At 42.8% G+C, this 12,893-nt stretch overlaps 1 protein-coding gene and 1 non-coding gene across 2 annotated transcripts in view; one reads left to right on the top strand and one right to left on the bottom strand.

The window, feature by feature from the left end:
- TBC1D9 (TBC1 domain family member 9) overlaps positions 1 to 12,893 on the top strand; it is a 124,223-nt gene that overhangs the window by 19,362 nt on the left and 91,968 nt on the right. The window lies entirely within an intron of this gene.
- TRNAE-CUC (transfer RNA glutamic acid (anticodon CUC)) lies at positions 9,178 to 9,250 on the bottom strand. Its single transcript has one exon. It is a non-coding gene; the product is annotated as a tRNA-Glu (tRNA).

Below are 12,893 nucleotides of genomic sequence, written 5' to 3'. Positions count from 1 at the left end.
GGGGTAGGGAATTAAGAGGTACAAACAACTATGTATAAAGTAAATAAGATACAAGGATATAGTGTACAACACAGGGAATATAGCCAATATTGTATAATAACTAAATGAAATATAACCTTTAAAATTCGTGAATCATTATGTTGTACACCTAAAACTTATATAGTACTGTACATCAGCTACACCTCAATAAAAATAAATCCAATCAAATCAATTTCAGCAGTTCTGATAGGATGCTATGGCTAATCATTACAGGTCGTGCACTCCACTCCACTTATTAAACGATCTTCAGGATATTGACCGTCAGGCTAGGAACTGCAAACTCCTCTTCCTTCCTATTCTCTATTTTGCAAAAGAACCATCTCTGGTCTCTCAAACAGGGCCCTGCTTGGGTGTAACCTGTGAGCTTTAGGAAGAGGGTGCCATATGCCCTCGGACTTTCACCTATTAATCTGCTCTCACCTGTTTATGTGCCCACTGTCCCCTCCCCCCTCATTGTTTCCTTGATAAAAGTCAGTATTCCTCTCTTCTGACAACTCCCGTCCTCATGGCAAATTCCATGGAGTCGTCATAAAGGCACCACGTGGTTTTGCTTTTGGAAAGATTCATACATTTATGGGCTGTTCTTTTCAGAGCCCTGCTGTTCTTGTCCATGTGATTCCAATTTCGGGGTGTACCCCATGACTTTTTCATCACTTCAATAGCTTGTGTTGTACCCTGGATAGAAATATCTGTGATGAATTATGATTTGTCTCTCCTTTCTTAGTGCCAATAAAAACTTTGGCTAGCAGAGGGCACCTCTTTCTTTTATATTTTTTGTGGACGTTTCAGTTTGTCACAGGGACCGAATGCAGTTGGTTGTTACAGCTGTACTAGACTTTAGCATGTGTGCTTTTCACGGCCACTTGCAGATTTCTGTTTCTGTGTGCTTGTAACCCACGTGTTTTAAAGTTTAGATGAACATAGGGGTTTTATAAAGTCCTTAGATGAATTCATTTTTTCCTTGCTCTTACTCACCAACTAGATCTTTGTCTTACAGGATCCATAATTCCTACACAGAATGGGAGAGAGTATTTTCAAAAAGCTTTGTAAATGGGGACAGTCATCTATGAAAGGGCCTTGGAAATGTCCTTCAAATAGAACGTAAATGTCAAAGAGGGTATCTGTTCCTGTTTTTTTTTTTTTTTTTTGCGGTACGCGGGCCTCTCACTGTCGTGGCCTCTCCCGTTGCGGAGCACAGGCTCCGGACGCGCAGGCTCCGCGGCCATGGCTCACGGGCCCAGCCGCTCCGCGGCATGTGGGATCTTCCCGGACCAGGGCACGAACCCGTGTCCCCTGCATCGGCAGGCGGATTCTCAACCACTGCGCCACCAGGGAAGGGAAGCCCTCTGTACCTTTTTAAGATCATGTATGGCAGATAGAGTTTGAGAAAAAGAAATTCTATCGTGTCTTTCATTATAAATTATATTTGGGGTGAAGGAGTTTAAACATTTCTGGTGGTTGTTATCTTAAAGGACTTTCTGGAATGGAAGGAGACCCAGCAATGTCATGGTTTTTAACTTCTTTGAGACTGGTTTTCAACTGAAAATGGACATGGTTCCCCCTACCCACCTCACACGTTTATCGTAAGGGCCAAATGAGATGCTGAAAGTCCTTTGAAAGCCAGAAGTGGCAGGTTTAATATGGTATTAGGATTCCGTGTTTCCAGATGAAGTCCTCTCTTGTCAGAGTATATCATCCATCTACCCAGCAAAACCGGGAACAACCCAATGACAGTATCAGAAGTCTACTGGGCAGCTATCGGCTTAATGGTAGCATGTACCAAGTAAAAATGGTGTGTAAATAAAACGGCCTCGCCCACAAGGAGCAGAGATGTTCACTGAAAGAAGGAAGGAAAGAATGACAAGAAGAAAAGGAAGGAGAGAGGGAGGGAGGGAGGGAGGAAGAAAGAGAAAAGGAAAAAGAAGAGAAGAGAAAGGAAAAGAAAAATGTTTTGTTACAGTACTGTCTGAGATGGTAAATTGTCAGGTCCTTAGTTTTTAAAATCTAGGTGAAACTGACTATTTCTTATTTCTTTGGAAGTAGTTTAATACCTTATTTTACATCAATCACAGAGTTAAAAATAAGCGTAGGTAGTTCCAAGTACTTTGAGATTTCATGTACCTTTGGATTCCATGTACCTTGTTACGATTTCATTACAGGATAGTCCAAGTAGGAAACAGAGAAAGCCTGCCTAACTGTTCTTGGGGGGCCTTTTGCCCAGGTACAGTCAGAGGAATCTGGCTTTATGGAAATGAGTGCAAATTGAGGTAAAAAGAATTTGATGTTGCTTAGTTTAAGGTAGTAGGGTTTTGTGCTGAAATTAAGAGGGAAAACAAAGATCCAGGCGTTAAGAAGTATCAGATCTACAATCCCTAACACCCCCTGAAGGTTCTAGAAAACGTCTCTCTGAAAGACATTTCTTTGGAAGCTTTTTCTTATTTTCCTGGGCAAGTCTGGTCCTGATACCAGCTAAATAAAGGAGGGATTAGTACCTGGATATTTAATAACTCCTGGCATTTAAAACTCAAATAATAATTTTTGAAGGGATTGAGGAAGGAGGGAAGAGGGCTATTGTCTACATTGTAAAGGGCAATTTTTTAAAACATTAAACATTTAGGAATATTCTTCATTGCACAAAGAACTATCTTTTCCCAAATATTATGAAACTCCTAGCCCTTTCAGTCTATCTTTTTTTCTTTCTAGCTTTGATGCAGATGTAGTTTATGTTTATAGAGATACATTTCATTCCTATCAACAATGATTGTAGTTTTTTTAAAGTACAATGTGATAAATGGAAACTGGCACTTGGCCCCAATCTCAGGGGGACAATAGGGAGTGGTGAGGACCAGGTCAAACTGGGGAGTCCATGCACTATCGAAATACCTAGTCACAGGCCAATATTTACATTGCAATTGTATAGTATGGTGTCACCATGATGCATATTGTTGTAATTTATAAATATATACTGTCAGTTGAATTGTATCAGTAGGGATGTTCATTCCCTGATACTCATTCAGCATGTTTGAAAGTAGCTCCAAAGTGCTACGGATTTAAATAATCACACTTTCCACAGAGAAGTGGTTTTCTGGTAACAGGAACGGGATTCTGGGGCTTGGTGGAGTGTTGTGTCCTGTGTCCTGTGGTATAAACAACTCTGGAAAGACTTGAGTTCCATGTTGAAACCAGTTTTAACTGGTAATGGTGTGTGTGGCTGATTTTACATGACCAAGACCAGATTTCATTTCAGCTAATTAAATAAGCACTCAGTGAGATGAGAACTGAGCAGTGTTTGTTTAGGACTAGGAGAACATGGGTGAATAAATGATAACAATGTCCTAATTGGGAAAGGTGTTCTGGTTTCCTCAAAGTCTTCTTGTGTTTGAGGCATCTTACATTAATGTCTAGCTATTAAGGCAGAATGTGGTTGCACATTTAAACATATCTGCAACTGAACAAAGGGACTCTTAATGTTTGGTTTTCTTTACAAACAAGACCTATGACAGGTGTCTGACAGGGAAGCCAGCCAGAGAAGATTAAGGTATAATTTACCCCATCCCTCTAAATCCCATTCCCCTTGAACCCATTACGTATTATATATTATTCATACATTTATCAATACTCTTGAGTTTATATTTTCAGCTGGTACTACCTCTCGGGACAGCAGTCAAGTGGTTAAGAGCGTAGACTTGTGGTTAAGAGCGTGGCTTTGGAGCCCACTACCTGAGCAGGTCCTACACAGGGCACTGTGCACTTAGAAAAATGCATCCCTTCTGAGCTGTGCCACTGTGAAGACAGCCCCCAGGGCAGAGCTGGGGCTACATTTCAGCCCCACCCATCTCTCTTATCCAGGTACCTTTATGCAAAGCACAAACAGCTCAGAGATCTAGAATAGCCCTGTATTTGAGTTTGAAACCCACTTGTCACTTCCAGGCTGGTGTGGTTTGGGGCAAATGGTGTTTCCCTCCCTCACACTTCTCATCTGTAAGGTGAGGATGAAAGTAGTGCCTATATATTGGAGTTGTCTATATTTATAGATGGAAAGTGTTGAGAACAGCCATCGGAACCTAGCAAGAGCTCAGTATGTCATGCTGATTGTTATAAGGAGTGACAGTGGGGAGTTTCAGCCTATGGCATTTGGCTCCATTCGTATTGGGTGATGGTTTCTATTAGCTGGAAGAGGTGGAAACTCAAAGTACTCTTGCTTCTTACTGGATTCAGCCTTGAGGTCCAATGCACCAGTTAAGGAACAGTTTCACTTCCCAGTGTAGAGGGAAGAGAAGAGGATTTGGAATAAGTTGGCCTGGCTTCAAGTCCCAGCTCTACTAATCATGTTTACATGTAGGTATAAGGTGAGAAAAATAATACCTACTCAGGATTTTCGCTAAGATCAGCGAGTAATCTTGAGAGCACTGAAGCGCTCTACAGATGTTCGGTTTAGTTTTACTATGGGATCGCATAGGGTTTTAGACCAGGTGTTCCTTCCGCAAGCCAGGCACCAGCTTGCAAACCATTTACTCTTTTGTGAATCAGTCGTTTCAGTGGTTTCAAAGAAGAAAATTTCTGGATTTTGGCAGTGAGATTCCTCATAATAGTTAGTGACCTTCCTTAACAATAACAATACGAACACCGGTTGAGCGCTTACTGAGAGTCTGGCACTCTCACTTGACCATCACAATGACCCCAATAAGTAGCACTTAACATTATCCTCATTTTGCGGAGGAGGCTTCTGAGCCTAAGGTCACACACGCAGCCAGTAAGTGCTTGAGCTGGTGGTGTGTGAGCCCAGGGCAGCCTGCCTTGAGCCCAGCTGCTCAGCACTCTGCAGGCAGCTTCCCTTTCCCCCTTGCATTTCCCCCTCCAAAGCTAGTTTAAGTGGCCCCGTGGTCTGAGGAAGAATGTGGCTGACCCTCTTTGGATAAAGGGCAGGTGTTGGTGTCATTTAACTTGAGTTCATTGAGGATAGACAAGTGGTGCCTGACTGATTGCTTAGAATAGCAGCTCAGAACGCATGCAGGGTGGACAGTGGTTGTTGCAGCAGTAGGAAGGGCTGTCTGCAGTGTCCACGTTGGGGTGGGGAGCATCGACTGTTCACACGCGCCCCCTGTGGTGCTCAGCTGCTTAGCATTGTTTCGGTGGCCTTGGGGTACCAGCACATGCGTGTCCTGTTTCTTGTTGCCATCTCAGTGCCATCAGATCCATTCTCTGTCAGGGTATCTGACATCTGATTTCCTCTGGTTCCCGCAGTTAGAGGGAAGGGCTTTTTCCTGACTAGGTGATCTTGGTCTCAGAGTGGCCAGCTTGCACACACCAGACTGTAGGAGAGACGTGAATCACTGGAGTGGTCTGATGAGGACCCTTTGCAGGCTTACTAGTCATATCCTGGACTGAAAGTGAACCTCAAGCATAAAGCTCTGTGAAGTTATGGGAAGAGACCAAGTGGGTGGAGGTTCTTGCTACCTAACTAGGAGTCCATGTGGGGGAAGACATAATCCCTGCCACTCACTAATACCAACATTTTTAGCCCCAGAGAGGCCACAACAAAATGTCTGGATGAGCCGGTCTTGATATCCCTCCAAAACAGAGTGCCTACTCGGATCCAAATGAAATAATTGCTCAAAGGAGATTTTCACTAAGGAGCACAGCAAGGGAGAAAACCCTGTTGCATCATTATTTCTATTTTGAAAACCAAGAGGAAGGAGAGAACAGCCTGTTAAATGGAACCGAAATTATCATCTCCCTGGTGCCATATTGGGCTCTTGGCTGTTGTGATGGACAAGCTGAACTTTTGGGGGTGAATCTGAATGCAATCTTATCTTCACACCATCAGAATCCTCTCATTAAAACTGTAGGGATTTGTTCAGACCATGCATATCTCTAACCTATTAGGAAAAACACATTAGCTAATATCCATCTTTACCATCCTTACTCTTTTTTCTTTCTTTTTTTTTTTTTTTTTTTTTTTTTGTGGTACGCAGACCTCTCACTGTTATAGCCTCTCCTGTTGCGGAGCACAGGCTCCGGACACGCAGGCTCAGAGGCCATGGCTCACTGGCCTAGCCACTCCGTGGCATGTGGGATCTTCCCAGACCGGGGTGTGAACCTGTGTCCCCTGCATCGGCAGGTAGACTCTCAACCACGGTGCCACCAGGGAAGCCCATCAGTCTCTATTCTTGCTGCACTTATGTAAATAACCAGGCCAAGATTAATGAAAATAGACTTATTCTGCAAACAAATTAACCTTACTTTGACTATCTTTGATAGAAATGGTGGTGATTGTAGAGAGAAAAATTGTTTCACTGGAAAACTACAGCACACTCTAGTTGATATTAAATTCTAGTCCTGTTCATTGTCATTAAGGCTTCGTTATTTATCTCACAAACTGGACTGGATCATGAATTTTTCATCGGCAGGTAGACTCTCAACCACGGTGCCACCAGGGAAGCCCAACCATCCTTACTCTTTTGAGAGCTTCACATTCTGAAGTCCAGTGAGGTGGTGTTGCTGTGTAGTCACGTGAAAACTGAAATTTCAACTGAGAGAGAGGGTAACCAGTTAATGGCAATTCCATAGCTATGGTGAATAAGGACTGTGTGACATAGGGACCACCCAAAGAGGAGGAAGAGTAAGCATTAAGGTTACAGAGGGACTTCCCTGGTGGTCCAGTGGTTAAGACTCTGAGTGCTTCCGCTGCAGGGGGCACGGGTTCGATTCCCTGGTCATGGTCGGGGAACAAAGATCCCACATGCCACGTGGTGCAGCCAAAAAAAAAAAAAGAAAGAATTAAGGATACAGAGGGGAACAGAGCAGTGATGCCAGGACCCCAGAATGGCACTAAATGCTGCTGTTTATTTGCCTTACATATGCCTACATTCTCATCAAAGGAAGTAGATTTCCATCTTTTCTACCACAGCTGACTTAAATTAATTGAAAGCTTTAGGAGCATTGTTACTTCTTACCATTTAAAGTAAAAACAAATAAAAAAATTCTTCACGTAACTCAGAAACTGCTTGAACTTGAGAGAATTGTTTCCTTTCCCCCTTATATTGGGTTGTAGCCAAGGTTCCTGGCTGACCTTGAACGTGGTATCAAAAGAATGTGCCTGAGGTATGTAGCCAGTGAGTGACCTTTATAATCACTATACACATTGAGTGGAAAGTGTTTACCGTATTACAGTCCATATTAACTTCAGTCATATAGAGTCTACTTGTTTTAGCTTTAGTCTTGGCGACAGTCCAACTGTTAGAATGCCTCCCTACACTGAACTTGCAAATGCTTTAAAAATAAATGGCCAAGACAACTCTACTACATTTTTCCGGTAGACTCTGGTTTTTAAAGAACATCATATATGGAGAAAGATTTTAGTTAGAAAAGGGTACTACTGCTTCTGTGTAATCAAAGAAGGGCGTTAGAGATGTAAAGAAGAGGCCAGCTGATGTTTCAGGAGCATGCAGTAGTTGGACTTTTTTCCTTTTCCCTATTTTTACTTTCTGGCTAATTCATCACTCACTTTATTCATTTATTCATCCATTCACTCCCTCCCTCATTTATCTGTTGAACAGGTATTAGGCACTTACCACGAGTTAGGCACTGAAGATGCAGAAATGTATGACATCATCCCTTTGCCTGGGAAACTGGATTCCGCAAGAATCTGCACAGATGTTTAACACTGGAATCAGTTTCTTGGGTTTTGTTAAGACCTAATGAGAGAAGCTTTGAAATGCAGATTGATATGTGTGTGCCCTCCGTGAGGAACTGTTATTTGTGCTAAATGGAGAATATACCATCATGGATGGTCTACGCTCTCATCCCAGTGTATGGGTGGTTTGAGGCTGCCCCAGGCTCAGGTTTGAGAGTCTGCCAGCGGGCACAGGAATGGGGCCGGGCTGCTTCACAGCTGTAGGCAGCAACACAAAGGAGGACTCGTTGGTGAAGGCAGACTCAGGAGCCAAAGAATCTGACTCGTCAGAGGCTTGAACAGCAAGTCCAAGGCAAAGAGTCTTCAACTGGGGCCAAGGCTAGACGCACCACCCCTCGCATGTATTAACTAATTACAGCGCGTTTTGCAGCTAGTTTTGTAGCTAATTTTGCAGCTGTGAGCTGCTGGAGGTGTGTGTACACTCGCAGTCTGCGTTCTCTCCAGAATTTTAAAATTTGATGTTTTCATTTTTATTCTGTTAATAATTAATAGTGTGAATAAAAGTCAATACAAGTGATTCTGGGTTATCGGAACGACCCCCTTTTGACTGACACGCGTTAGTGATCAAGTTAGCACTTGGATTTACGACTGTGATGGCTCCATATCAGTTGTTTTTGAGCCATTGAGAAAGTGGCCGAGGCAGCTTGAACAGCACGAGATGCATTGGGCCAAAATAAGGTCAGAACATTTCACAGCACTCTACACAAAGGTGTCCTGAATCTGAATAGAGGAAAATGGCTGTAGAGTCACTGCATTGCATAACAGAAGGTAACTAAGGGTGCTGACTTCCACTCAGCCTGTGCAATATTCCTGCTCCAAGCGACAAGTTAGTATCCACACAACAACCCAGTCTTTCACACTAAGTTAACGTGGTTATTTCAGACTTCTCTTGGTTTCATAATTCTGCTGTATTTGATTTGTAAACATATTTTGGTTTTATAATTGTGAATGAGTTTCGAGCATGAGAAGTTTATACTTGGTTTTATGTGTGTCGGTGTTTAAGTCACACCATTTTAAGGAAAGGTAGTACCGAGGGGTTTGTGAGAATGTGTCTACCTTTAAGGTCCACAATTAACATTTGGGAAACTTTTTAGAAGAGGCTGTAATTGCTGACCCTTACCAGCTCTCCCTCACGCCTCCCCTAATTCTTGAGGTTATGGATTTATTAATGTGCTGAGCAAAAGCTGCCTTTGACACAGTCACAAAGACACTCTCTAAAATTTAAATAAATTTTGAGTAATAATATACTCATATGGTTCAAAAATCCAAAGATTTTTTAAAAAACTATTTATTTATTTGGCTGTGCCGGCTCTTAGTTGTGGCGCACAAGATCTTTGTTGCGGCATACGAGATCTTTAGTTGCGGCATGCGGGACCTTTTAGTTGTGGCACGCGGGAACTTTTTTTTAATAGCAACTCTTAGTTGCGGCATGTGGGATCTAGTTCCCTGACCAGGGATCGAACCTGGGCCCCCTGCGTTGAGAGCACAGAGCCTTAGCCACTAGACCACCAGGGAACTCCCCGAAGATATTATTATAAATCTACTATACTTCAATTTTTAGAAAATGAAAAAATAATTATTGAAAAATCCAAAGATATTAAAAGGTCTACAGTGGAAAATGTCTCGGTCCCATTACTCTTGGTAACCGCTGTATTCATTTTTTTGTGTATCTTCCCCAAGATCCTTTTTGCACATTCAAGCAAATACCAAATCTAGCTTTATCCCACCCTTCCCCCAACCCTTTGTACAGAAAGGTTTCCTGCACCACCAGACTCTTTCAGCGAACATGTATCTTCGTGTAGCAGGACAGAGAATGTCGCCATTCTTTTTTTTTTCTTTTGTACGGCTGCCTATTATTCCATCAATGTCATCATTTATTTAACCGCTTCCCTATTAATATACATTTATACTGTTTTCAAACATTTACTATAAAACTAATGCTGCAACAAGTAGTCTTGTCCATGTCATTTAGCCAAGTGAAACATCTGTAGGATAAGAACCAAGAAGTGAAATTACAGGGCCATTGGGTCCATGCATTTGGAATTTTGATAAATCTTGCCAAATCACCCTCCCTTGAGGTTTTACCAGGTTTCACTCTCCCAAGCAATGTGTGAGGAATGCCTGTTTTCCCAGTCTTGTTCAAGAGAATGTGTTATCAAACTTTGGATTCTTGCTATTCTGTTAAGTGAAAATGGTGTCTCAGTGTATTTTTAATTTGCATGTCTCTTGTAAGTAATGTTGAACAGTTTTTCATCTGTTTACAAGCTATTTCTATTTTCTCTTCTGTAGACTGTCTTTTATTGTTCTTTGCCCATTTTTTATTGAGTGGCTGCCCTTTTTCATACCAACATTCAGGAACTACTTTTAGGGACGTGAGCCCTTTGTCCATGACCTGAGTTGCATCTTTTTTGCCCCCTAGTTTGTCTTTTGACTTAACGTATAGGGCTTTTGCCGTGTAGAGGTTTGGGGGGTTTATGCAGAAGAATATATATATATAATGTGGTTTCCGAATTGTGAGGCATAGTTAGAAAGGCTTCCCACTCCCAGATTCAAAGGGAATTTTGAAAGAACCTTTCAAAGATGTTGACTCACTGGTGCTGATTAGGTTGCTTCATCATAGCGCCTTGACCTCGACGCTCACTATGTCTCATCCTGTGTCATTCTTGTCTGTGGCATAGTTTTTGGGGACCTAAAGCTGGACAAGGGTATTTTCAGTTGCCTGTCGAGCTAGTAGCAGACCAACTCTGTCAGCTTATATCCTGTTTCTTTTTCTTGGGCATTTTTTGAGAGGGTAGTAAGGGGGAAAGGTAGAGCAGAAATGGCCAGCTGACCCTGGAAACTGTGCAATGACCTTCTTGGTCAGGCCTGTTTGCGTCAATCAGGCCATTTCACAAACATTCCATCACTTGTTACTTTTGTGATTTTTTTTTTAATTAACTTTTTTTTCCAGAAAGTAATGCTACTTGTATAGTTAAAAAAGTAGCACTTTGATCATTAAACTTGACATTTTTATGGAGCCCATGCATTAATATTTTCTGATTTCAGTCATTCTAAGAGCCTGTCTAGATTGGAAGGAAGCTGTCAAAGACTGGGAAGTAACGATGTGAATCAGTTAGTTTGAGCCTGCCTCTGTTGGTGATGCCTTCTTATAGTAAACCCTTTAAAGAAGGTTGTAATGATCAAGTTGTAGTATAGGGACATCTTTTTCTTTATGCCCGCCCCCCAGGGTCTTGAGAAGGGAAGCTGCGAGTGCATGGCATAGAAGGGGTAATTACTAGGAGTTATTAGAGTTTGTAATTCAGGACGCCATAATCACTGAGACACAGTAAGGCCTTTGTCATTTGAAAGAACTCTAATGCGTAGGTGCCATGATTTCCATTACACAATGTAATTTCATAGTCTAAGAAAAATAAAAAGCTCACCCCCCTCCCAAAGGAGGTCAAAAGAAATAAAGAAGAGGGAGGCAAGGTGGGGGGTCGAAGGGGAAAGAGAAGGAATGAGAGATGATGAGAGAGAACCCCAAAGAGTCATTAGCCGTAATTCAGTGACCAGGGAGGAGAACTCACTGGCAGAATCTAATCATCTGAGAAGGAAGTGGTGAGGGGGATGGAGCGGGGCAGGCGATGCTGACAGTTCAGACAAAATGGTGATGGGAGCCTTTTCAAAGTAAAATGAAAACAAACAAACAATTCCAGCATTTAGCAGAAAATAAGGGTTTAATTGTTTTGGTTTTTTTTTTGCGGTATGCGGGCCTCTCACTGCCGTGGCCTCTCCAGGCTCCGGACGCGCAGGCTCAGCGGCCACGGCTCACGGGCCCAGCCGCTCCGCGGCACGTGGGATCTTCCCGGACCGGGGCGCGAACCCGTGTCCCCTGCATCGGCGGGCGGACTCTCAACCGCTGCGCCACCAGGGAAGCCCAAATTGTTTTAATAACAGTCAAAAAGTGAAAAGAAAGTATAGAATGGTACCACTCTAAAGAATTATAATTAGGCCAGAATCATAGTGTTATCTATCATATATTAGTCGCCAGACTGGTTATTCTCCACTAAACGAAAGGTTTATGAAGATCAACATAGCATTGCCATGACCCAGCCCAATACCAGTCATGTGTTAAGTCACTATGCAAATGTTTCTGGATGAATGAATGATTGAATGGTAAATGAATCGTCTGTTTGGGACATATTTAGGTCTCTGACCTCAGTTCAGACTGAATAAAGATATTTACGGTCTGGGCTTTATTGTGACCGTGATTTACCTGTTTGTAGAACCAGATGGCAAGGTTAATGGAAAGGATTTCAATGACCCCACTTGGGTGCCATTTGCATTGCCCCTGCTCCTTCTCTACCTCTGAGGTTTGGGGGCGGGGAGTTGTCTTCTTTTCCCATTTCTGGGAAGTGAATGAGTGGAGTTGTAAAATGATCAGGGATCAATGGAACGTCTCAAATGACCAAATACCTTTTTTAGCCCTGGCATCTGTGGTGGTTGCTTTGAGGAACAATAATTGATTCATACACCCATGTGATATTATGTTCTCGTCCTTGATTTTTATGTCATTGGGAGCTATTCTTTTTTTTCTTTTTTAAAATAAATTTATTTATTTACTTTTGGCTGCATTGTGTCTTCTTTGCTGCGTGAGGGCTTTCTCTAGTTGCAGTGAGTGAGAGCTATTCCTTGTTACAGTGCGTGGGCTTCTCATTAAGGTGGCTTCTCTCATTGAAATGATTTCTCTTGTTGCAGAGCACAGGCTCTAGGTGCGCGGGCTTCAGTAGCTGTGGCACGCGGGCTCAGCAGCTGTGGCAGGCTCTAGAGCGCAGGCTCAGTAGTTGTGGTGCACGGGCTTAGCTGCTCCGCGGCACTTGGGATCTTCCCGGACCAGGGCTCAAACCCATCTCCCCTGCATTGGCAGGCGGATTCTTAACCACTGCGCCACCAGGGAATGCCCCTGGGAGCTATTCTGATTGTTGAAGGTTGGCCTGAGTAAATCTTTTCTCATTCCCCAAAGGTCCCCTGCTTCTATGAATTGGGCATCAGTTATTACTTCCATTGTTTGAAAAAATAGGCTATAGGTCTTGTGGATATCCAGGAAAAGGGAGGAATAAATCCTGGGTTGGAGATGGGACAGTCCAGCCCTGGGAGACTGGAGTAGGAATTTAGACCC

Source organism: Physeter macrocephalus, chromosome 7 (genome assembly GCF_002837175.3).
Source record: "Physeter macrocephalus isolate SW-GA chromosome 7, ASM283717v5, whole genome shotgun sequence".
In the NCBI taxonomy this organism is placed as follows: domain Eukaryota; kingdom Metazoa; phylum Chordata; class Mammalia; order Artiodactyla; family Physeteridae; genus Physeter; species Physeter macrocephalus.
This window is presented reverse-complemented; position numbering and strand designations above follow the sequence as displayed.